This window comes from Amblyomma americanum, chromosome 1, assembly GCF_052857255.1.
Source record: "Amblyomma americanum isolate KBUSLIRL-KWMA chromosome 1, ASM5285725v1, whole genome shotgun sequence".
Lineage (NCBI taxonomy): Eukaryota > Metazoa > Arthropoda > Arachnida > Ixodida > Ixodidae > Amblyomma > Amblyomma americanum.
In genome coordinates, this window is record NC_135497.1 from 122838365 (window position 1) to 122864031 (window position 25667).

At 46.5% G+C, this 25667-nt stretch overlaps 1 long non-coding RNA gene across 1 annotated transcript; it reads left to right on the plus strand.

The window, feature by feature from the left end:
* The first annotated feature begins 1069 nt into the window (after positions 1-1069).
* Positions 1070-24782, plus strand: LOC144135541 (uncharacterized). Its single transcript, XR_013315527.1, has 2 exons — positions 1070-1163; positions 22003-24782. It is a non-coding gene; the product is annotated as an uncharacterized LOC144135541 (long non-coding RNA).
* Positions 24783-25667: the final 885 nt, after the last annotated feature.

Below are 25667 nucleotides of genomic sequence, written 5' to 3' on the forward strand. Positions count from 1 at the left end.
CCGCGGGGAAACGGGCTTTATCCTCCCCAAATGCCGTGGCGGTTCCAGGGGCGACCTCGTTTCGGCGGGCCTGGCCCCTCCCGAGCACATCCCAGGACAAGGGACCACTTTCCCGGCCTTTTAGTGACCTCGCGTTCCGGCCTTGAGGGGCGAGTGTCATTTGATGGAGAACGGAGGCCGGTGACCCGCGGGAACTGTCAGCGGGCCAGAGCGCGCCTTACCACAGCCGACGCTATGCGCTACCTCGAAGACAACCTTCTTTCCCTCGGACTCAACACGTGAGGGGGGCGAGACCATAAGTGCGGTGGTGTGTTTGTGCGCCCAAGTGAAAGCCCTAGCCCCCCTCCTTCCCCTCCGGCGTGGGCGTCCTCACCCTAGGGAGTGTGTTGAGAAGAGGATATAAAAATCGACAAGCAGTACGGAAGAAGAACGCTCAGGACGACATCGTTCGCCAAGAGGGCCTTCAGCGCCGAAGCCCAACGGCGTGCAGCTTCTGCCAGCAACCGCTCGAGCTCAACTCCGGAGCCCCTCCATCGTCCCCATGAAGTCGTCGGCACGTAAGCTCGGACGCCCCAGCCTCTGAATCTTAATCATGTATAATTATTGAATATATCTGTTTGTTTAAACTGAGCCATACGGTGCCTCATTGCCTCTCTGTCCCGTGTGGACCTGCGCATTATGGGGGTCATCACAGCTGTTCAGTGGCTCCTGTCGGCAGCCGACAAGATCGGCAAAACAAGCTCGGCAGTTGATCGGGCCGTGACCGCATGCCAGGCTGCTTGACTCAAGGCTGGCATGAAAGGTCGGGCCAACCTGCAGCCCTTACGTAAAGCCAGCCGTCCCTAAACGGTTTGGCATATTCAGATGGCTCGACGTGGAGCCTACATGCACCGCCGGGCTACTCTTACCACGGCACCTGCACTTTGGTTTTATTCATGACTGTTGGCGATACATAAAGTTCTTTTAATGGTTTAATATCAGAGTTTAAAAACAATCGTCTTTTTGCCAGCGTTATTATCAAGCTCTTTTGGCTCGAACCGACGACCGCAGTTTTGCTGGTTATGGCGCAGGTTTAGATGCAGAAAGGCAACCATGTGCCATCCTGCCGGAGAAGCGCGCTCGCTTGAACATGTGCTGCTTTCACGAGTTGACCGTGCTGCAAGGTGAGTCTGTACCTGAAAATTAATTGCATTTGTGTGCCTGAGCGGTAAATGAGCTTGTGAAATATCTTAACTGTTTTAGCCCCGCTCTGGTATGATGCAACAACGGACGATCGCCCGTGTGCTCCTGAGAGTCTCTTCCTTTCTTCAGGCGCGCTTGCTTTATTAAGGCGCAATATCTTTTCGAATGGCAGCAGCGGTGACACGTTACATGTCACCGCATTGAGGCGATGGCGGTTGCATGTCACCGCATTGAGGCGGTGGCGGTTGTGCGCTCAGACTCAGCCGCACCAGCATGCCAGCATCAGATGATACCGAGTAACACTTGTTGCGGGGCTAGTTGGTGCGTAGTTCTATGTACAAATGTTAGCGCAAAAATAGGAGACAATCACAAGAAAGGTGGACAAGACAACGCCCTTTCTTGCGCGTTGTCTTGTCCGCCTTTCTTGTGATTGTCTCTTATTTTTGCGCTAACATTTGTACACAGATGATAACGGTTTGGGCGCAGTGCAACTAAGTGCCAGCCGTTTCTGTGACATTAAACGATGCAGCGTTGTGTACGAAATCATGAATGTCCTCCCAACTGCGTAGTTGCATTTGGGAGGCAGGCGCCGTTCAGCAGTTTGTGCTATCGTTCTGCAGTTGCGTGGCTGCTCTGGGGCCAAGATTTGTGGGTTTGCGTCTGTGCGATTTCCAATGCTTCTGCTTCTACTTTGGGCTCATCACATCTTAGTGTGAATAGCCCTTTGTGCATAACTTTCACTGCGCTGTGATTTAAAACATGGGCGGCGCTTAATCACTTTCTGGATTAGCGAGTATTGAATTGACACTGCGTGTTTGTGGGGCGTTCGCCCAGAACACCTTAAGGCATACAGATTGCTATCGCTGTCTGTGTGCCGTTCAACCTAATACGCTTGCGCGGTGCCAAATCTAGCTGAAGGAAGGCACTGCATTAAGTATTTTCTGTTCTGTATGGAGGCAAAATGCTCAGGAAAATTTGTGCTTGCTAGGTTTACAAACAGGTACTGTGATAACGCTGCCTCTAGTGCATTTCACGGAAACCGTGCAGTCTTATGCAAAGTTAAACCGGCATGAGTTGGTTGAAAAGACCATTAACGCTTGGAAACCATTTGTGTCTGACTTGAGCCTTTGCTGTCCTAGTGCTGGCTGCCAGCTCATGGTCGCCGGCTAGTGCACGACTCATTACCGCTGCGTGTATTGTTGCACACTTGAGTACTTTGTCAGCTGCTACATTTTTTTATTTAGCACCACGCTGCATGGGCTTAGGAAGAAAAATCCCCTTACCTGCTTCAGATATGCACTATTGCAGCTCCGCTAGGTATACGTCTCTACCGCTTGAGTTTACAACGTATATCTCATTGTTCCCTTACCTAGGCTACTATGCAGATTTGTCATGAAAATAATTTATTGCATAGTTCGTCACAAACGTGATTGTCGGGCTGCCGCGGTGGCTCAGTGGTTATGGCGCTCGGCTGCTAACTCGAAAGACGCGGGTTCGGAATTCTAGAGGCCCGTGCACTGTGCGATGTCAGTGCGCATTAAAGAACCCCAGGTGGTCGAAATTTCCGGAGCCCTTTACTACGGCGTCCCTCATAGCCTGAGTCGCTTTGGGACGTTAAACCCCCACAAACCATAAGCAAACGTGATTGTCGACGTGTTGGTGTGATTCTCAGCTGCGCCTGCCTCTTCCATTGTTTGCAGTACGGTGCGCCAAAAACATGTGGCCAAAGGTAGTGCAATTTTGGTTTTTGAATGAGCTCAGCAGATGTATTTAAAAAAAAGAACTGACGCGTATGCAAGCCCTGCCTATGAAGCCATTTTAGTTTGGCTGTATGAATGGAGGGTAGATAAAAAGTAACTAATTTCTTTTACGGGAGGTTTTTCTATCGGAAATAGAAAACTGCTTATTATTTATTGCCACTGCATTTAACCAAGGGTAGTGTCTAGAGCACACCAGCCAATGGTAGCGTATTCAACGTTATAATGTTATCCTACAGTGCACGCAGCACACCTACCAGCCACATACGATGCTTCTCAACAACAGTCTGTGTCATCACTTTATAAGATCAGGTTGGAACAGCATAGCCATCTTATGTCATGCCATGGTATAGCTTTTGAGTAAAATAAAAAATATCTAAAACCTTGTATTGAAATTTAGAGGGCCTATTATTCATTCTGCACATGCAGTTTATGTTGTTTGTGAATTATTCTTTGGTAGGCAGTCCAATTTAATGGTAATCTTCAAGGGATGTGAGCTTGCTATTTCAGATGCTTGGAATGCAACCGGTCACGCAGGGACGCCGGAACAGGGGGGGGGGGGGCAGGGGGGGGGGGCAGGGGGGGAAGTATACTCATGAGGGGCTCAGCCCCACCCCCATCTGAATTCCTGCCTCGTTTACATTTTTTTTTTTTTGCTGTAGCCTAACCTACGACCTCCACGTTCCAATGACGTCCCAGTAGGAAACTACACGTTGAAGACACCCCCAAGTCTCTGGAACAGGCATGAATTAGAGTGCTAGCCCTCATTTTGGTTTTCATAGAACTGCAGTTTTAATAATAAAAACACTCTGGCGCATGTGCCAATTCGCAATAGCAGCAGAAGCAGGGAGCTGGCTTCGCCTGTCCTTTGTTAAAAACTGGCGAAGTCCATTAACGTATGCGAAGGGAAGGTTTCCGGGAGTCCCCATCACCGTTGTCTTTGTTAGTCGGATGTGTCATCGCTCAGCGTGGCGCACGAAAAGGGGGGAGACCGATATTAGTCGTTGCGAAGTGGCTGGTGGGCTGTTAGGCTGTTCATTGTTCGGGCTAGGGGTATGGAGGGGTGAAGGGAAAAAGTTGGCGCGACGGTGCGAGGTCAGTCTAATTTGTTCAGCACAAAATTCTAAGAAAGTTTAGTATGAGTCCACTCCTGCCGTCATTGAAGCAAAGCCCGTTTCCTTGCATTTCCTGCCTAACCTCTAATGCGGTGCTACAGGAGGTTGACAGCGATCCCCCCTCTCCCGGGGCCATCTTGAAGTCAAATGGCGATATTCCAGAAGTTACTCAGAAGGGGGAACCCGACTGCACAAAGAATGCGAGAGTGCCGTATCGGAATGAGAACTTTTGGTTGGAAAACAAGCCTTGCGGAAAGCTGACTTAGATTTTTCCAGATGGTTCATTAGTGTGCAGTAGTTTGTCGCATCGAGGGGACGTCGTGGAAAACACGTTCAGCGAACTCCTCTCCTGTTCAACAATTCAGTCGCCAAAATTGGCGGACGAGGAGGCTTTGCGCACTCGCAGGACGTTACTGGAAAAGTCCATTCCAGTGGCTATATATAAAGAAGTGCTAGGGAAGGGCCTGGGGAGTCGGCCTTTAGGGGGCTTGGCGGAAGCTTGTACCGCGATCAAGGAAGGTCGGCGCCGTTTGTCAACCTCCGTGGGCAGTTCCAGCCTTTTTGGGGGCCTATTCGGTTATGTACCGCTCTATCTGCTCTTACATTATTATTATAGTGGAGTATGCCTGCTTAGTCCTGCTCCTTTTGAAATAGAAAATTCGTTAGAGATACAGGTTAAACGCAAGCACTGACAGCGCTGCAGGCCATCATTAACCACAGCGGTGGACTAGTATGGAACAGAGAACCCATGGTGCTGGTTTTCTTTATTGTCACGGCTCCGTCTTATTTTCAGCCAGATATATTCTTTGTCAAAATACAATTCATATTTCAGCAACATTGTTTTGCAGTGCGTGAAAACAACATAAGGTGTGTTTATCCGCAACTGGAAATATTGAGCTCAGATATCCCGTTTAAAAACCCTTGACAGTCCACATGAAATGGTTCGTGTTTGAGCCGGGGCGGGGGGGATTGAAACAATCTGAGCGATATGAAGAAGACCCTCGCCCTCAGCATTTATTTTGGTTTTTGGAGATGTTATGTTAAAGTTTCAATTCAAGGCTTAGAAGTAAACCATATAGTCAGATGACTATTCACTACAGCTGAACGTTACGAGGAAACAGCGCTGACGGACGGGACGGAAGAGGAGACAGACACCAGACACCAGCGCATGTGTCTAGCTGTCTCCTCTTCTGTCCCGTCCGTCGGCGCTGTTTCCTCGTACCGTTCAACATGAACCAACCAGCCCGACTCAGCCCTCTCCTTGGACCACAGCTGTACACAGGCCCTAAGTTGACGTATGTATATGAAACCTTTTGCTATACAATAAATTTCCAGAATGAAACAAAAGCACAGTTCGAATTTAAAATGTGACTAGTCGAATTCCAGGGGGGAAATCTACTGCTCAAACTGGTTTCCATTTGGTTACAGCTGGAATCAACTGGGAATTGTTCCATAAGCCGGTTGGGAACTTTCGCACACATCCATGTATATAGCTTATTTAAATCTGAAAGGCAGGTATTGTGACTCAAAGCTGCGCATGGGCTATGAGAGACGCCATAGCGAAGGACTCCGCCTTAATCTTGGCCAAATGGGTACAATGTGCGCATACAACGCACAACCCATGAGCTTTTTTTGCATTTGCTCTCCATCGAGATGCGGCCACCACGACCGGGACTCGATCCAGCATCCATGGGCTCAGCAGCCTAACGCCATAGCTAGCGAAACCACCGAGTAGGGACATGAAAATGTGAGATTATCTCATGCATCATAATCGGGTATCCTCAATGCACATACTACCATATGCCACAGCGATAATGTTTTTTTCAGTCAACATGCAGCACTCCGTCGGTGTCCACGTTGTGCTGGCTCATCTGCGTATCAAATCCGGCGACTGCAATCAGCAGCTCTGACGCAGTGACCAAGTGATGGTTCACAAAGCCAGCTCGCCGAAAAACGCGCCGTCCGCTGCAAAGCAAGGGACAAAGTGGGTCGGTACCGCTTCGTCCCTGCATTTTTTCATGTCTGTAAAGACATTCCTATTTTTACAGCCGTGATCGAACACACAACGGTTAGCACTACCGTCACTGCTTCCTCACCAACAACGCCTCTACCGCCGCTGTGCGAAGGATTCATGATGCACACCGAATTAACCAAAACGTGCCCTAGGTTTCGTGGTGAACACAAAGGTGAACGTATTTCTCTGCACTGCATGCGCACGAATCATGATGATGCACTGATACCCACGGAAGCGCCCAAGACAACGGCTGCAGCGGTTCGCGCTGGTAAAATGAACTATAGCCGTTGCGCTGGTGGAAACGTCACGTTTTTCCATCCATTCTGGAATCGCTTGACATGCTGCATTTCCCCGTTATAGTGCGCAATTTTGTTAAATCCTTCCTTGAAGGCCGGCACTTGCCGTCGGATCATTTGTGCCTCTTCGCGGTGTTCCCCAGGGATCGATGTTATCGCCAACATTATTTAATATTGCTTTTATCCCCCTTGCTTGGCGCTTACATGATGTCTCTGAGATTAAGTTCTTATTGTATGCCGATTACATAACGGTGTGGAGCACTCACAACGTCCCCGCAGGGGGCGTCTGCAGCTTGCAGGCGTTGGTGAGTGGCGACACCACGGGTTCCCGAGCATCCGCAGGGACATCCCCGCAGGAAGATGATGGTGAACGGTGCATCACCACGGACCCGAGCATCCGCGCTTCGCCGTGCGTGGCATCGCCGTGTCCGGAGAAAAGGAGATACAGGTGGTTGATCCGATGCCGAGCGTTTGGACCTTTAAGGCCCCTCGGCGGAGGCAACACACCACTTTGGCCCCAGCTTCCTGTAGATGGCACCTCCGGCCTGACCCGACCGGGGGAAATCGGCAGTCGCCTTTTCCTATCCTCCCTTCCATCTTTCACTTTCCTATCTCTTTCTCACAACTCTCATATATCCTACTCACTTCTTCGTTTTTCCTTTTCCTGGTGGCGAGGGTTAACCTTGTGTGGCCAACTACCCTGAGTTGCGTCATATTTGGTTATAGTTGAGGTGCACAGCTTGCGTAGGCAGGACTTGCTTTCAAGTTCCTGTCCCGTCCCCTTGTTGGACTCCGTGGTGGGTGGCTGGCACCATGACCGAATAACTACATTTTTTTATGCCCCCCCCCCTTTCAAAACCAGATCGCTCTCTCAAGAGAGGGCGGAACAAAGCAGCAGGTTTATTTGCCAAAAAGAAACCTACTTTCACGAAGTTCCATGTCATACACAGTTAATATGAAGAAAAGCAAGCCCGTATAATATCCCCATTTCTCGTGTCCAAATGCTTAATTGATACCTTAGACCCCGGCTACAAGGTCTCCAAAATGTCCAGCGGTGACTTACTGCTTGAATTACGTGACAGCATACAGTGTTCCAAACTCTCACACATTGCGTCTATAGGGGACATCTCTGTCTCCGTGACTCCCCACCGATCTCTCAACACAGTCCGAGGCGTAATCTCTGAAACTGACTTTATCCATCTGACAGAAGCCGAAATGCTTCAAGGACTATCTGACCAAAATGTATTTGACATTCACAGAATCAAAATCCGCAAGGACAACAAGGAAATAGATACTAAACACATGGTCCTTACATTTAACACCAGCATCTTGCCCGAAACTATCGAAGTTGGATATCTGAAGGTCAACGTCAGACACTACATACCAAATCCCCGCCAATGTTTCAATTGTCAGAAGTTTGGCCACGGCTCACAAAGTTGCCGCGGCCGAAAAACTTGTGCGAAATGCGCTTCGAAGGACCCCTATTCTGAGGAATGTGACGCAGCACTACGCTGCGTAAACTGCGAAGGAGATCACGCTGCGTACTCCAGGGCGTGTCTGTCTTGGAAAAAAGAAAAAGAAATAATCACCATAAAGACAAAGGAAAACATTTCATTCAAAGAAGCAAAGAGGCGTTTTGCATTTACCAACACATTCTCTTTCACAGCAAAACCAAACTTCGCTGATATGGTGCACAGGGGCACAGCACCACACAGCACTCTGGCACCTACCGAGTCGGCTTCTACCGAGCCGATGGCAGGGCCATCCACGCCCCAGGCAGGGACAGCGAAGGCTACTTTGTCACCCCGGAAGCAGGGAGCGCCGGTCCATGGGTCGGCATCCCATGCGACTTCTCCCATCGGGGGAAGTCTGAAACGCAGACACCCGCGGCGACGCCGCGGTCCTCCCGCACCTCTCGTGAAGTGATGGACACAATTCCTCCCTCGCCCCCGCTGCAGCGGCGGCAAAGCTCTCTTGAGCGCAAGAAAAGGAATAAAGTCTATATAACAGGTCCAAAAGACCGACAAACCTAGTTTCTAAAACTTATCTTTAACTAGTCTACAATCATGGCTTTTCTAGTTCACTGGAACTGTCGTGGACTTTTAAACAACTGCACTGGCATAACAGATATTTTAAATTCATTCTCCCCGGTAGCACGGTGTCTCCAGGAGACTAGCCTAGGACCGCAGAAAAAAAAATCTTAAAGAGTATCAAGTCTTTTGATGTGACCGACAGACCTCAAGCAGGCTCTCTGGAGGCACTGCTATAGTTGTCCAGGGTGGTGTTGCTAGTCGAAAAATTGACCTAAAAACCTGATATGAGGCAGTTGCTGTCACTGTCCTCGATTTTAAGACAATAACAATATGTTCCATATACATTGAACCTCATCAAACAGTCACACTTCACGATTTAGAAAGTATTTTAATACAACTTCCGGAACCATATCTTTTAGTTTGGGGATTTTAATGCTTACTCCACTTTTTGGGGAATCGAACAAACGGATGTCAGAGGCCGGATTTTAGAAGATTTTATCCTCTGCAACAATGTCTGCCTCCTGAACACAGGAAAACAGACTTACTGTTCTCCAAGCAGTGGGAAAATGAGCTGCCTGGATTTATCTTTTTGTTCACCAAGTGTTTTTACCGATTTTAAATGGGATGTTCTCGATAACCTGTATGGGAGCGATCACTTTCCTGTCATAGTAAGCCTGTCATCCTCACCAACAGTCATCCCGACAAAACCACGCCGTTAGAAGTTACATTTAGCTATCTGGGAATTGTTTAGAGAACAGGCCAGTTTAGAGAATATTGCTTTAGAAAATCTCGGCATAGACGAAATAAATGACGCATTCACATCATGCAAGTCATCCCGACAAAACCACGCCGTTAGAAGTTACATTTAGCTATCTGGGAATTGTTTAGAGAACAGGCCAGTTTAGAGAATATTGCTTTAGAAAATCTCGGCATAGACGAAATAAATGACGCATTCACATCATGCATCCTTACTGCCGCACACTTATCAATCCCAAAATCATCAGGAGTGGTCCGTCAGAACCACAAAGTGTGGCACACACGTGAATGCAAGGAAGCAAAAAAAAACGGCAAAATAAAGCGTGGGGAGTCTTTCGCAGATACCCAACACACGAGAACCTTATCCTTTTCAAAAAGGCCAGAGCACAAGCACGGTATATTCGGCGCAATGCCAAAAAACATCCTGGATAGCTCATGTGTCTTCTATAAATAGTTCAACCCCATTGAAGAAAATTTGGGAGCAAGTTCAAAAATTAAATGGTAGCTACTCACCCTTTTTCAGTTCCTTTTTTGACAATACCTGGTACACAAACAAATATAGGAAAACAGGCAGACATACTGGGGGAGCACTTCGCTGCAGTTTCAAGTTCATCACACTATAGCCAGTCATTTTTGAAATACAAAAGCACGGCCGAAAAACACAAGCTCCCAACAAGTGGAGGGGTAAATGAAAAATAGAATTGTCTAATTACCCTCCAAGAAATAACTAAAGTACTGTATGCCGGCGAAAATACTGCTCCAGGACACGACCAGATACACTAAAAAATGCTTGCCCATCTTTCCCAGCCTGCCATAGAGGCACTCTTGAATTGTTTAAACAAAATATTCACAGAAGGAAAATGCCTAAGGAGTGGAAGAAAGCCGTCATAGTGCCACTCCTGAAACTTGGGAAATTACCAACTTCCCCAAGTAGCTATAGGCTGATAGCCCTCACAAGCTGTCTCGCGAAATCTTTTGAAAGTGTCCTTAATATAATATTAACATTTGTCCTTGAATCCCGCGAACTTCTTGATGTTCATGCGGTTATAAAAAGGGATGCTCAATGAAAGACCATTTAGTTCGCCTCGAAAACACAATAATAGAAGCTTTTATACACAAACAGCATTGTCTTGCCGTTTTCTTCGACATGGAGAAGGCGTATGATACAACCTGGAGGTTTGGGATCCTCCGCGACCTAGTGGACCTAGGTATCCGCGGCAGGATGTTGAACTACCTAAATGACTTCCTTTCAGACCGCTCATTTCAAGTACGCTTGGGATCAACCCTTTCCAGGAACTTCGTTCAAGAGAACGGGGTTCCTCAGGGGTGTATTTTAAGCACAACACTGTTTATTGTAAAGATAAATTCCATAAGGAAAATAATCCCAAAGTCCATGATGTACTCAGTCTATGTCGACGACCTTCAAATAGCTTGTACATCATCCAATGTAGCAACATGTGAGAGACTAACACAGCTAATAAACAAACTAGAGACATGGGCAGACAAAATGGATTCCAGTTCTCCACACAGAAAACAGTGGGCGTGCTGTTCTCTCTAAAACGAGGACTACAATCCAACCCCAGCTTACATCTAAACAAAATCGAACTGCCTATAAAAAATGAAGTAAAATTTCTGGGAATTATTTTTGACAAAAAGCTGACGTTCCTACCACATATTAATGCTCTAAAAAAGAAAGCCTCCAAGTCTTTGAACATACTTAAAGTACTTTCCCGGAAAACACTGGGGTTCTGATAGGATGTGCCTTTTACAAATTTATCGGTCTGTTGTTCGTTCTACCTTAGACTACGGAAGTATAGTTTACGGGTCAGCGAGACCTTTGTACCTGAAATGACTAGATCCAGTACATAATTTAGGTTTGCGTCTTTCCTCTGATGCTTACAGGACGTCGCCGATAAACAGTCTTTATGTAGAAATCAACGAACCGTCACTTACAGATACCATGCTCACCTGCTCATACATTTTAAAAATCCGTTCACCGCCCGAACACCTATGTTACCCAATAGTCACAATGTGCCCATCTAGAATATTGTTTAACAATAAACCGCTCGCTATCGGGCCACTCCTCCTGCGTTTTGAAGAGATGTACCAAAACCTCGGCGCATACTAGATACATTATATACCTGACATTGCTCGGAGACGAGATCCACAACCTATTTGGTACAATTTTCCTGCAATCTGCGATCTCACTCTTACTCAGTTACATAAAAAACAAACTCCGCAACAACATATACTACAAGAATTCCTTGCACTCGAAGAAAAATACAGTAGTCTTACGCAGTTTTATACAGATGGTCCAAAAACGGACGTTTACGTAGGAAGCGCAGTGGTCCGAGGGAAGTCGGAGAAAACAGTACGACTTCCACAGTGCTCTTCCATCTTCACTGCAGAATGTTACGCAGTCTGTGTGGCCGTAGAAAAAATAGAAAACGAAAACCTCACCAAAAGTATTATTTATACATTCTCTCAGTATACTTACAGCCCTGCACTCTAGAAATGCAGGCACTCCGATTCTTGGTGACATCATACACAAGATAGTAACAGCGACAGCTCGAGGACAAAACATAAAACTCTGCTGGGTTTCCAGTCATGTAGGGATAAGAGGCAATGAGAGGGCGGATTTCTGCGCTGCTAGAGCTCGTGGCAAGGAAATATAAAACTAAATATATCTTTGGGGGATTGCATGAACTTAGTACAGCGTAAATTAAGAGAAAAATGACAGTCCGCATGGAACGGCGAAGTGAATAATAAACTACACTTGGTAAAAACGGTTTTAGGTGAATTTAAATCATGTGTTCATCAGGAACGTTTTAAGGAAGTGATTTTATGCCGTCTCCGGATAGGCCACACGCACCTTACGCACAACTTCCTGCTAACAAAGCAAGACAAACCTGTTTGCGAATGCGGAGATGATCTTAGTGTTAATCACATTTTATTTTCATGCGTGAAACTTGAAACACTAAGAAAAAAGTATTTTACTCAATTTTATAATGAATGCATTCCTTTTCATCCAGCACTGCTCTTAGATGATAATGCCATTTTTAACATACTTTCTGTTTTTAGCTTTTTAAAAGAAGCAGGGGTACTTGAAAAACTGTAAATTTTGAACCACTGGTTCGCTTTATTGCACGGTACACCTCAGCCACTTTCTCACTCCTGAGAAGAAGGCTGAGGCTTTTTATTTGATCACTAGGGAGACTCAGGATCCTTGCCCAGCCAAGGATAGCGGCTGAGGCTACCTTACCTTCTCTGTGGCTTTTACCATTAGCTATTTCCAGATTTTTTCTTCTCTGTTTTTTACCCTGCAGTTCAATATTTTTAGGCCATCTACACCATCGACGATTTTTCATATTCCTAAACATTCTGCAGAAAACCATTTCTATACCTTGAGCTTGGCGCATGATGGCCTTAGCTGCCTATGTGCCATAATACCGAACCCAACACAACACGCACTCACAACGAACAATCAGCCATAGATATTACGTCGAGTTTTGCTTCTTCAATTGGTCTGCAGCTTTCAGTGAGCAAAACCACGTACATGTCAGTCGCCAACCACTGGGGGCGCCGTAAACTCGCTGCAACACCAATTCGTCTCCATCTATCCGGAACTCCAATTCAAGAAAGTTCTACCGTAAAAATCTTGGGCTTGACAGTACACGAGTCAGGAACAGGTACTGCTTGGCTTTCTCGGGCTAAAAAGCAAGCAGTTCAGGCGTTGGGTCTGATTAGACGCATTGCTCCTAAAACAGGCGGAGCCCGCTCTCATGCTGCACGACAGTTGGTGCGGGCGGTTGTGCAACCGCGCCTTGTTTACCAAGCCCAATTCCAGCATTTGACGAGGGCTCAATGGGATCGTCTAGAAGCTGTTAATCGAGAGGCAATGCGGGTCATCACTTGCCTTCCCCGCATTACCCCGATCGTGGCGCTCCAAGCACATGCGCAGCTGAATACACTAAATGAGCTGGTGCAGCAACGACGCGATGCTCGCCGCCTAAAGTCAAACCTTACACACACAACGTGTGCACTCAGGGCATATGCTTCATCGCACTCCATTCTACAGCCGCCCCTGCCAGGTCTTCCTCCCTGGCGTTTTGTGCAGCTAAGTGACAACAAACCAACAGATCTACGTCGGCCATCATCTACCCGCGCGGCATCGTCGTTTCGCGACCGAATTACAGAGCAAGACGCCAATCTGCCGAATGGCTCCATCCTTATGTACGTAGACGCAAGTATCAAGGAGTAAAGGATTCCCGGTGGTGTTGGTCCGGTGATTTCCAGAAACTGGATGCACCGCTTTAAGGCTTCTCGATGATATGACTTGCAGGCGAAGTGATTTGGTGAGAAACGAACTTTTATACAGGCTATTTACAGATGGGTACAAGCAAAAGTCAGTATACGGCCACAACTATCCGCGGCCGGCCTAGCCGACCGCCTGCACAGAGGCGAGGAACACCGCGTCCCAACAGTCAAACTGGCGCGCCTTGCACCAGCTCTCAACGGTCACTCCCTCCGCACTCGGCCAGACCGAGCGCCTGCCAGCTAGGAGTAGCTAGCGACAAAAAGCACACGGGCGCGGCTCCCTTCGCGGGTACACCCCGAAGATGCCCGCGCCCCTTTCCACGCGTAAAAATAAACTGCTAACTGCGGCTCATCAGTTTTGACGAATAGGAAAGCTCAGAACTGATGTCAGCGTTTTCCCTTACCCCCGAGGTGGTCTCACAATCCTTCGCCAAGGGGACAGGGGTCCAAGGTCGAGGCCGGCACATAGCCCCGCCGTCCGGAGCGGCGAAGGAAACCGCAAGGACGAATGGGGAGACTAACCAAAAAGGCATAAGTCCCCTTCTAACGGCGAGCACCAAAGCAAAACAAAATAAAACAAAACAGGACGCGCAGCCTAGGTCACTGCCCTCTCGCGGAACATTCGCAACACATGTACAAAAAGATGCGACAGCGCGCCGAACCCTACACCAGGCCTGCGAAACAAGAACGGCAGTTTACTGTCCTTGCAAGCCTGCCCTGAACAAAACGTCGTTTCGCCTCTCAGAACCTCCTTCCTCCTTCTGTGCGGAGGTGCTTGCGGTTCAAGAGGCACTTTGCTCTGTGGTCGCCGTTCCCATGCTACCTACGGCCCGCATTGCCATTCGCACCGACGCCCTTCACGTCACACGCCTACTACGACGCGTCAGTCGCACCCCAGAAATCTGCCAAGACATCCATCGTCTAGAGGCACGCATCCCGCAGCAAATCCGTATTGAGTGGGCCCCGCTTGACCTCCTAGGCGCACAAAGCCGCGCAGATTCTGCGACTCGCCTTTCGACCCCAATCTCGTCTTTGCCTCGAGTCCTCACTCTGGATGACACCATCCTCCTTTTAACAAGGAAGGAACACCTCCGGCGCCGCACACGTGCTCTAATCCTTCCGTGTGCGGTAACCCTCCCCCGTGGTCTTACCCGTGCAGAGGAGGTTGCGCTTCGGAGGATACGGGTCGGGGTTGCCCTAACTCCAGCTGTGACACGCAAGTAGCTGCATTTCAAAGATTTATATCCCCGCCCCGGATGTCCAGCATGCCCAGCTTTCTGGGACATCTACTACTTGCGCCATCTACTGGCAGTGGCGGCGACAGGGAGCGTAACTAAATGGGAAGGGGTACAAAAAAAATCGTAAAACGTGAACAAAAGCACCTACAAAAAATGCTTCTGGGATTTGTGTAATATACACTTAGCTGAGGAATGTGCAGAAGTTTCAGTCCTGTGCTATTAATACACGAGCTTCCCAGCGCGTTTGAATATTATACGATGCTGCCTACGGAAGGGGGCCAAAGAAAGGCCAAAGTTTTGGCATTTTTCCAGACTTGGAAACTGTATAGCACCGTAACACGGATAGATATCGAAAATGCTTCCCGGTTTTAGGTACCCCAATATATGGTGTTTAAAATGGTGTGCAACGATCTGGCATAGCTTTGATCAAGAAGCTTCCTGAGGCCTCTTAATTGAAACCTGATATTGCCTAAAATATGAAAGATGGCGCCCGGTAGCGAGCTACGCTGCAGAAATGGTTCGGACTGCTGAAGTTGCGTCCATTTCGACGCTTACCTTTTTATCGGGTGACTTTTGCCTTGCAGACAAGAACACATGTCAGAGATCGAACCCAGTGTCTCGATCGGAGCTTTAAATAAAGAAGGTTGTTACGGTGACCATGCATTAACGCAGCTACATGAAGTATTCGCGGCTGTTCATATATGCTTGTCGTGGAGCAACTTTGCAAATTGTCAGCCCTTTGCTATTATCTAAAAAGTTTATTGGGGCGTGTGATCATAATATATTAGGGTATGAGAGCTAGCTCGCCTGAATTTTGGCTATTCTTGTTACTTTTAAAGAGCGTAGCGGCATTCAAACGGCCGACATCAAAAAGTATTCGCGGATATAAATGTTTAAGTTTCTTCTTTTAATACTTATTTAAGAAAATTTGATATAGCTTTACTCAGAAACATTCTGAAGCTGTTCAGCTGTTGTCAGGCAGAACACAGAATTTGGAGTCTAGAAGCAAATAGCGTCTAGATAGACGTTCAGGTTGTTACTGTCACGTTCACCTGTAATGCTTTCAAATTAGTGACTCTAGCGTTGTCCGAATATGGTGACTCGAGTTTGCACTTAGAGTTCTAACCTGGGTTCAGAACCTTTTGTTTTGGTCAACTAATTTTAGTAAATGTGCTCGTTTCTATAGAAAATATATTAGTATGAATGTATGAATGAAAAATTTCACGCATGATCACTATTCACATTTTTATTGCTGCAGCTATTGGCGACTTTTTTTTGCTGTTCTTTCATTCTGACTTCTGTAATATGCATGCATGATGTATTGCCGGGATCCATCCTGTGTAACACTACTGAAAAAATGAGGCTTCGCTTTTGAGGTACGAAACTTCGCTTTTAAAGATACAGCAAGATACCGCCAACTTTTTTCCATTTTTGCAAACAAATTGGTGAATTTAATTGTGTCCACTTCTGTGCTACGAAAAAGCGCTTTTACATGGACGTCATCAAGGAAGCAGTTCATAACGGTATATATAAATGGTAAATATGGTGGCTGTCGCAATTTGCGACGCTGCCAGCCGCTACGCTGCCAGTCGCTGCTACGCTGCTTCGTCGGCCGATTGTCATGATATGGCAGTTAATTCTCCCGCACCTCCCAGAGTGACATCGCAAGGGGCCGGCAGGTGCAAGAGGGTTAACCACGGATTAACAGGGTTAGTCGTGATGTCATATAAATCGTCTGAAGCGACTATCTTGAGAGCCTCCTTTGAAGAACGTTTGCATCTGTCCTTTGAGGCTGGGCTGTAATCATTTTAAGCAATAGATTTTTCTATTTCACCAGTATAATAGATGAGTTGCGTTATCGCAAGCAGCTTGCTTTTAAGATTCATCTTCTTCAAAATGCTATGAAAACGTGTAAAATATTGACCGCCAATAGCAAGATCAAAGGATGTCAAGGGGTATAAATTAGAGGGCGAAGAAAAATAAAAAAACAACTAAGTGTCCTGCCCACGCCAGTACAAATACTACATTGAGACTGTTAAAAGAATGAAAACTAGAAGTGCCCCCCGTTAGGACGGCCAATAAAAATCAAGAGAAACACCCCCACAAATACATTCAAAGAGAGAGAGAGAGAGGCGGCTGGGGGGGGGGGGGGGGGGGGTGGCAAAGTCTTGCACAGGGTGCCGGGTGATGTAAGGCCGGCTCAGGACCCAGCCGCTATGCCCACATTTCAGCGTACGCGAAATGCAACAACGCTCCGGCTGTTTACCCCCGGGGGGTCGAATTAGTTCGAAGCGCTCCAGTGCGCTGTCCCTCATAGCCCGTAATGGAACGAATTTGTATTATTTCATTGTAGCTTTTCCCAGTTCCCAGGTTACTCTGCCTGCAGCAGCTTTGATTTCTGTGGTCACGTGAAAAACTAATTATACTGCACTGAACAATACTATCGCTTACTTTGGAAGCAGCAGCGTTTGGTAAATCAAACCAAATACAATTGTAATAAAGAGGTAGAGCGCAACAAAAATAACCAGACGCTAAAAATAAATGTATACCAGTAAAATAAGTCACGAATTGCATTCTATGTTACAAAGTTAATGAGAATATCAAATAGGCGGGGATGTCATTATAGCAGCGGTGATGTCATTATAGCACGTAGCGGGAAGCATAATGTCAGCAAATTACCATGATTGAAGGGGAAGCCTTCGTAACGATAACACTCATGGGAAGTGATCTGTTACGTTTACAGTAATATTCGAAGCACTGGAGGATATATTTCTTTTCTCCTTTGCACCTTTGGGGAGGAAATCGAGCAAATGTAATAGGTCTATTTTCATGGCGTCGCTGTCAATAAACTTGCACTTGTCACACTATCTGATAGCTGGTGCGGAAGGGGTTATAACTTCCCCGCAAAAAGGCAAGGACAAGGGCTATAGTGCCGACATAAAATATTTTATTTTACACTTTTTATACAACATTTGGAAACAAAATGTGTACAGTCAGAATCACATAGCGTCATTACCTTGTGTTCATGTTACATGTACAACCAGAACGATACACTCCAAATGTAACGAATATGAATATAACTAAACACACTTCACAGCAACATGGCATACAAAAGAAGCAATACTTTGCGAAAAGAATAAAGAACAAGGCAAACTTTTAATCGGTTGCCAAACAAAATGAGTCAGCAAAGGACATGCAAATGAAAATAAATGATATCATTTAATGTGCGTAGTACTGCTGTCGTCACTTTTCTCGAGCCTGTTTGTGCGCATTGTGCCCTTGATGCCAGTATCATATGATCTACGCCAGATACGCCCAATCAGTTTTCTTAAATTCGCTGCAAAATTTTTTCCTGCTGCCCCGCAGAACTTAGTGCATGTTCATTTTCAAACCCCCCCCCCCTCCCCAAGTACTTTTTCTAGCTGTACTGATTGCGTTATAAATCGGTTATCCATGCTTTGCTTACATAAAAGAATTTTTTACGCAAAAGACAAGCCGAAAGATCATTTTAAAAGTGACAACGGCAATACTTATAAAACACACATATCACATTTATATTACACCAAAAAATTGCGCAGGGCATATATGGCAGGTAAACAGTCACATAATACAACTACACTATTTTTAGTACACACCGAACACTCCTTTAGGGGCAGGTTACATAAGGAATCAGGAACAGTACTCTTCATCTTCAAGCAGTGATGCACTTTCTAAACTAGAGGTACAACACAGCACTATAAATATAGGAGGAAACACGCAAAACTAAAAGGCACATCTCACCACATAGCTGTTATCTCCTCCTATGGCTACAATCATTGCTTTTCTCTTTCTTCCCTTACAAGGCTGCGAAGTTTGTCTATTGATTTGACTTTCGTCGACATTCCCATAGCCCGAAGCTCCGTGCGCAATTCTCCTGCATCCATGTCGTCCACATTTTGTAGACAGTTTCCTTCGCTCACTTTTTCTTCTGCACAGCGTAGCCTCTTCGCCCGTGTCTCTTGAATAAGTCCCTCAAACCAATACTCTTGGTCCCGCTTTTTATATGCACGGCTTAGTCCGATATTCTCACTCACTTCAAGCCTTTTCGCCAGCTTGAGAGCGTAAGCGGCTGCATTCCACTTGTTAGACTTCCCATGGTGTAGATGCTTTAGCACGTCGTTTTTTTTCCTCTAACCCTTGGCTTTAAAACCAACCAAGGCACTTGAACCTATCGTGCTTTGCGGAAGCGTGGTGCTCGAGAATATGAATGCACGGCGTAACTCTATCGCCACCATAGCCTTTGCAACCTTGGGCTCCTAATTCTAAGAACGTGTGAAAGAATTCTGAGGTTTCTCTTTCTATGCTGCGACCTTCAACATCATTTTCCAGGTGGTACAAAATTTTCTGCATAAGCTTCCAAAGGAGCAAAGTTTTTTCCTCTGTTTGAGGGTGCAATTTCCCGGCCAGTTTTTCAGGCAAAGCCTTCAGCAGGCGCTCACAATCGCCCCCCGATACCGACGTGAATGTTTTTCCCTTGTTTCCTTCATTGGCTTCCCAGACGTGAAATTTAATCCCACAGTTATTTATGGCGTCAACGATGTCCTGAACGTGTATGGTCATACAACGTGGGTTGCGGACTATTTCACGGTAATCTCTGTCTTCTGCTTCTGAAAGCAATCCATCTACAAGGCAGTTAACTATTCTTAACTTCATCTGCAATACATCAGGAATTAGATGAGGTCATTCAAGCCTGGCGCTCTGCAGCACCCATCAAGTGCTTTGGCTGATATGATCAATGCCATTGAATGTGTCATTGAAAAAAAGACGAAGACCAATGAGGTTTTCGGAGATTTGTTTTGGTCTATTCTACAGGAGCTTTCAAAAACCGCTCTAGTTCGAGTAGGATGCAGCCTTCATTATGAAGAGCTGAGTGCTCGCGTTATCAAATTTTATTTAACCCCCCGCATGTATTTTTATGCAAAGTTTCTACACCAGCGTCAAAGCTCTAGTGTGAATGTTAAGCAAGCTAGGAAGAGAGCCAAACTCTTGTAGCACAAATTGGAAAGTGCTGTGAAGGCAGCCTAATAAAAAGATGAATTTTCAAAAGCTTATGCTGTTGGAGTCTGGACCACATGTTATGCATGATTTCTTTTATGGCAAATGCGTACTATGTGCAACCATCGGCTGTAGTCCTATATCGCCCTAGAACGCTTGAGCGCACAAAAAAAAAAAAAAACGGGAGGGAAGCTGCGAGCCGCTGAACCCCTCATCGTTACTTTCTCCTGGCTTTTATCATTTCTATACGTCTGATATACTATCTGCATCGGCCCATCTAGCAGAAAATACCTTGCAGCTGCATCACTAAAAACTTTGCTATAAAGATTTATAGAAACTTCGCTGAGGGCTTCAAAATTGTTGCGCTTGTTTTATTATTGGTGGCTGACAACTTGAATCACATTAAAGGTACTCAGAGCTCTACATAATGCGCAACCCACTGCTGTCGTGCTGCTAGACCCGAGATCGCGGGTGGGTTTCGTTGCTGGCCGCATTTCGAGAAAGCGGCATACGAAGCACGCGCGTGTGATACGCGAGCCCAGCGCAACATATTCGCGGAATTACTCAGGGAGATAAGCATTGGGTGTCGCTCTATTCTCTTTACCTGCGTAGTTAATTTTTCCGCCGAAAACGTCTAGTTTCATAGCATCTATTCTATGAAACGGAGCGGAAAATAAGGCTCACACGCAGCGAAACTACGCCTCCGCGAGCAGACGACGCGAGGGACTTGGAGCCTGATACGACGCCACGGCCACCTGGCGACGGAGAAGGAAAATGTGCCATCTGCAATGCATGGCTCGAATGGGAAGTTTGAAAACTAAAGCGCCAACGGGTCTCATCGTTAGCAACTTGACGACGATCGCAGAATCGACGTTTGAGCTAGTTGGTATTACATATTGTAAAAATATATAAATCGCATTCAGGAGAGCGGACAAGGAAGACCAAACAACACAAGCGCTTACTCGCAACTGGGCGCGCTTATTCAAGATACACACAAAAAGAAAAAAACCACAAACAAAACAAAAGCCTTCACGCAGGCGCACCCAGGGCGCACCAGGATAAGTGTTCATGCAGGTTCGTCAAGATAAGAAAACTCCTGTTCATGCAGAACCACAACACACGTGTACTGATTCTTACGGATGTGGTAGGCCTCTGAAACCTCTCTGGTTAGCGCTTGTGTTGTTTGGTCTTCCTTGTCCTTTGTCCTGAGTGCGCTTTATATATTTCTACAAGATGACGACGATCGCTCCCAGGCGGCACTGAGGCTGCTGCACTGGGTGGACCGATGTGTTAGCGTGGTGCCATTACCGCGCTTCGCGCGGTCGTGGCGTACGTGGTACCAAAACGGGGAGCAAGATTCTGCGAAAACCCCTTTCAGGAGACCAGACGCCGCCGGCCAGCGGCCGCGACCGTCTCGTACCTTCCCCGCGCTCGCTAATGGCACAACCAATTATGGCTTCCCGGGATCCGAACGAGCAAGAGCTCAAGCATGGAAATAAACGTACCCTTTCGGAGGTCTTCGGTGCCGCTCGTCCACAGCAGTCGTCAGCCTTGCTAATGGCACAACCACTTAGGATTATCTCTCGACGGGGCGCTCCGGCTTAGCGCGTCGCCTTCTTCGAAGGAAGAGTAGGGTTCGTCTACCGTGGGAGAGTTGGCGGCCCAGCTGACGTCACCTACCAGCCCGGCGGTGTCCCGACCGCATCCCCTCTCCCTCGTGCTCAACTTATGCCAGGGGCGTGTCCATGTGTGCGGAGGTGTCAGTTGGTGCGTGCGAGTTTGCGCGCGAAAATGCAAGTGCTAGGCCACTCCCACCCTGGCGGAGACGTCCTCAACCTGGGGAATCTATAGGGACGGAGAACAGTATAAAACTGGACAGCGATGTGCAGTGAATCATGCTCCTTTTGTATCCTGCATCCTCCATTATGATCTTACATTAAGATCCTCTCTTTGGAGAGAAGTTCACTTTTAATCTGTCTGTGTTCGTGTTCGTGAATGCATTGAATGCACGATGCATTGAAGCGGTGTTTCCGTGTAACTTGTATTACTAGTGTATTCATTCCAGCCTTACACGTAATGTCTGGCTCCCAAAAAAAGATAAACTGTTTCTTCGTACCCGCTCCAAAGCGTACATGCCTAAGAGGAGAATCTCAAGGTAAAATGTCTTACAGTTCTTAGTACTTCACCCTGACTCCCATTTGTGTCAATGCATCCGTTCAACCACACTTTTTGCTTCTTCGCTTTTCCCTGTCACTACCAGATGGCGCTTCTTCTGCAGAAATCGGTCCAGCCTGTCCCGACAGCACAAACGCCGTTGATGTTCAACCAGTCGGCGATGACTCTACCCTTCATTCCGAGCTGTCCCTACCATCCGCAGACTGCTTCGCGGCTAAGCATTTTCAGTGTTTCCAAACAAAAAAAAAGTCGTTTATCTGCTATGCTAATGATAATACCTTGTTATACATTCATTTGGGAAAATGTTGAGGAAACTTGATTTCGCATGTTTTAAAAACCATTCATTGAAAATTGGAGAAGGAGCTCGATGTGAAAAGCGAAATGTGACCATACGTCTTTGATTTCATATGTAGAAGCTCCAACACCGGGGCCTTCACGTCGAACAGCAGGAGGAACCAACTTTGATGCAACAAGCAATGTGCATTCGCTTGCCTTCACGAAGTCAAGAAACAGATCGAGGAAGGACAGTCAGCGCTGTACGACTGTCGGTCACTTCCAACCGAGACCTACAGGTTCCCCAGAAACTGAGGCGGTAGATCGTGGCAACATGAATGGTTTTTGCGATTTCCTTGGCTTTTTTTATGAAAGCAAGAGCGACGTAGTCTTGTGTCACGAGTGCCGTCTACATTTTGATGAAAGAGGGGACAGTGCTGGAAGTATGGAACCAGCTTTTGTTAAGGTTGGTTTTAACAATTGGAAAAAAGCTATCGAGAAGTTCCAGTCACATGAAAAGAGCAAATTTCACTTGGCCTCCATGAGCCGGAACTTGTCATGCCAGGCAGGCATTCCTGTTTTGCGTCTCCTTTCGCAGCAATACAACAAACAGCGGGAGGAGGCCAGGGCAGCACTTCGTGTCATAGTTAGCTCTGTGCGCTACCTCTGCCGCACAGGTCAAGCTCTTCGACGACGAGGTAAATGTGATGGAAATTTGCTCGATTTTCTCGGCGATAGGTCGGAGGATGTCCCGGTCCTTAAGACGTGGATGACTAAGAGAAATAAATGTGTGAACGGTGATGTGCAGAATGAGCTTATAGAGATTATGGCACATAGTGTGCAATGAGAAATTATAGAGGACGTGAAGTCTAGTCCATTTTTTGGTATCATTGCTGATGGAACTGATGGAGCAACCGATGTAAATGGCGACGAGCAGTTCACTTTTTTCGGGCGGTGGGTGCAGAGCGAGAATATCGAAGTTCGGGAAAAGTATCTCGGCTTGTATAACGTGCCTGACAGTAGATCTGAGACCCTATACTCGGCCATCAAGGACATCATTTTGCTCTTGGGCCTGGACTTTTACTGTGTACGAGGCCACTGCTTTGATGGGGCAGCGAATATGTCCGGTCGTTTTTGGGTGTTCAAAAAAGACTTAGTGATTGTGAGCCACGGTCATTGTATGTCTATTGCAGTAATCACTGTTTAGATCTAGTACTGCAAGATGTTAGCAGGAGTTGTGACATAATTGGAGATGCTCTTACCACTGTCAAGGACATTTCCAAAGCAATCCTCGACTGCAAGAAGCGCAAAAGTGTTTATGCTAACATAGTACAGCACGCGAGTCAGCTGTGGAGAGTGGATCAAGGCTAAATAACTTACTGCCACTTTGCCCGACGTGATGGACCGTTAGAGTCAAGTCGATGCAAAGATTTGTTGAGAATTACGCCAGAGTTCAAGGGACACTCAAGGAGCTCTTGCAGACACCAGGTTCAGTGACCGAAAACAGCAAGGCTATTTTTAGAGGTTATGATCAGCTTTTGCAGAAATTTGAAACCTTGTTAGGTATCCACATTTCCATAGCCTTCTTTGGGCCTTGTGAAGAATTAGCAAGAACTCTCCAGAGCTCTACATATTGCGCTGCAGGTGCAAAAAAGGCAGCAGAGGCTCTCTGCGAGGCGATCTCCCAGTTGCGCTGTGAAACTGCATTTGAGAAGCTGTGGCAGCAAACGAGCACAACAGCAGCGCGCCTAGGCCTGAAGGAACCTCGTATGTCAAGGCCGACAAAACCTCCTGTGAGGTATGAGACGACTGATAGACCTGTCCAGCCAGTTGCACTTGATGTTAAGGCCGCGCTGCACAAGGAGGATTTCGCTACTGCCGACCGAATCATAAGTGAAACAAAACAGCATTGAGCAGCCGGGCATGGAACAGCCCGTAAAACTAGAAGACATCTTAACCAGCGCCGCTGGAGGTAGTCGGTATACAGCAGATGAACTAGAGGCGGTTTTGGGAGTGCATGCAGTTGATTTTGACTTGTGCAGACTCTCGGCGCAGTTTATGCTATTATCAACTCTTCTAAATGGTGCTGATTCTACCACAAATCTGGGCATTTTAAAAATCCTACAAAGGGAATCGCAAAACATTCTAGAGTTGATGAATCAGGTCGTGAGGTATGTTCAGCTTCTGCTTTCCATACCAGCGTCTGTCACTTCTGGGGAACGCTCTTTTAGTGCTCTGTGCAGAATCAAAATGTATTTGCACAACCGAACGACTCAAACGAGGTTATCACATTTTTTGATTTTGCATATACACAAAGAATGGCGCTCCTAAGTTTAGACGACGTCATCAGGGAGTTTGTGAGCAGAACAGTGGAGCAAGCAGCAACCTTTAGTCCCGCCTAAGCACCTAGAAAGAGCAGCACTGTCCGAAATGTCTGCTGCTTGCGTGCATTATTGGTAACTGTATACATGTACAGTAGCGCGTTTGCTTGTATTATGGTATTTAAGCTGTTTTATGTTATGGTTTTGTCCATGTGCAAACGCCTAAATATGTAAATTTGTCAAATGTCAATAAATATGTGCTCACTGAAAATTCATTTTGTAATTTTTTCCTGTTAATGCTTGTATAATATACATCATCTAGTGACCAAAGAAACACTGCATAAGGAAAACAATTCTTTTCACGCACTTAACTGTTCTCTCTCGAGCCAAACTTGGATTGTAATATCTGAAAAACCTAGGTACATAACCAAAAAAAAAACAAGTAAAAAGAAACTGGTTCGACCCCCCCCCCCCCCCCCCACTGAAAATGTACTTCCCGCGTCTCTGTACCGGTGTTAATGTGACCAGTGTTAATGTGACTTTGAGGGCTGCTTGCACAAGATCACTGTCATGTGTAAGCAGCAACATAGTGCTGTCTCACGCAAGTATTTTTGATTACTCTGGTGAGCATCTGTGGCTGCAACAAAGTGTTTGTTGCCTCGTTGTCTTAGGCAAAAAACTTTAACTTTATCAAGTAGCAGCTGAGCACACGAGACAAGGCTCATGCAGTATAGAAATGAAGTGAAGTTTTAATTTGGAACTGAAGTGTTGAAATCCTTTCTCACCTTAAAATATCTTGTTCTGGTGGTGTTATCACCCAAGTCTGAAAGCCATGCAATTTAGAGCTGTGAACCTGGCTCCCACTAAAACCTGGGGTTCTATTTTCACTTGTGTGGTCATTTTTTCCATGGCCAAGACACTCAACAATGACCAAAGTACTCGACTTGTTAGTGCAGTAATCTCAACAAAACTGCAGTCATTTACATGTTGCCTATCTAGGTCAATGTCAATGAAAGGCTAGGCCGTGCAGCCTGCGTCTTGCCTCAAGGTTCATAAATCTCCAGAACTGGGGCTTTTTTTTCCAGATATCTAAGAGTGCATATTTGTTTTCAGGAGTCTAAATGCACTACTATCATACAGTGAAGTAACACGGTGG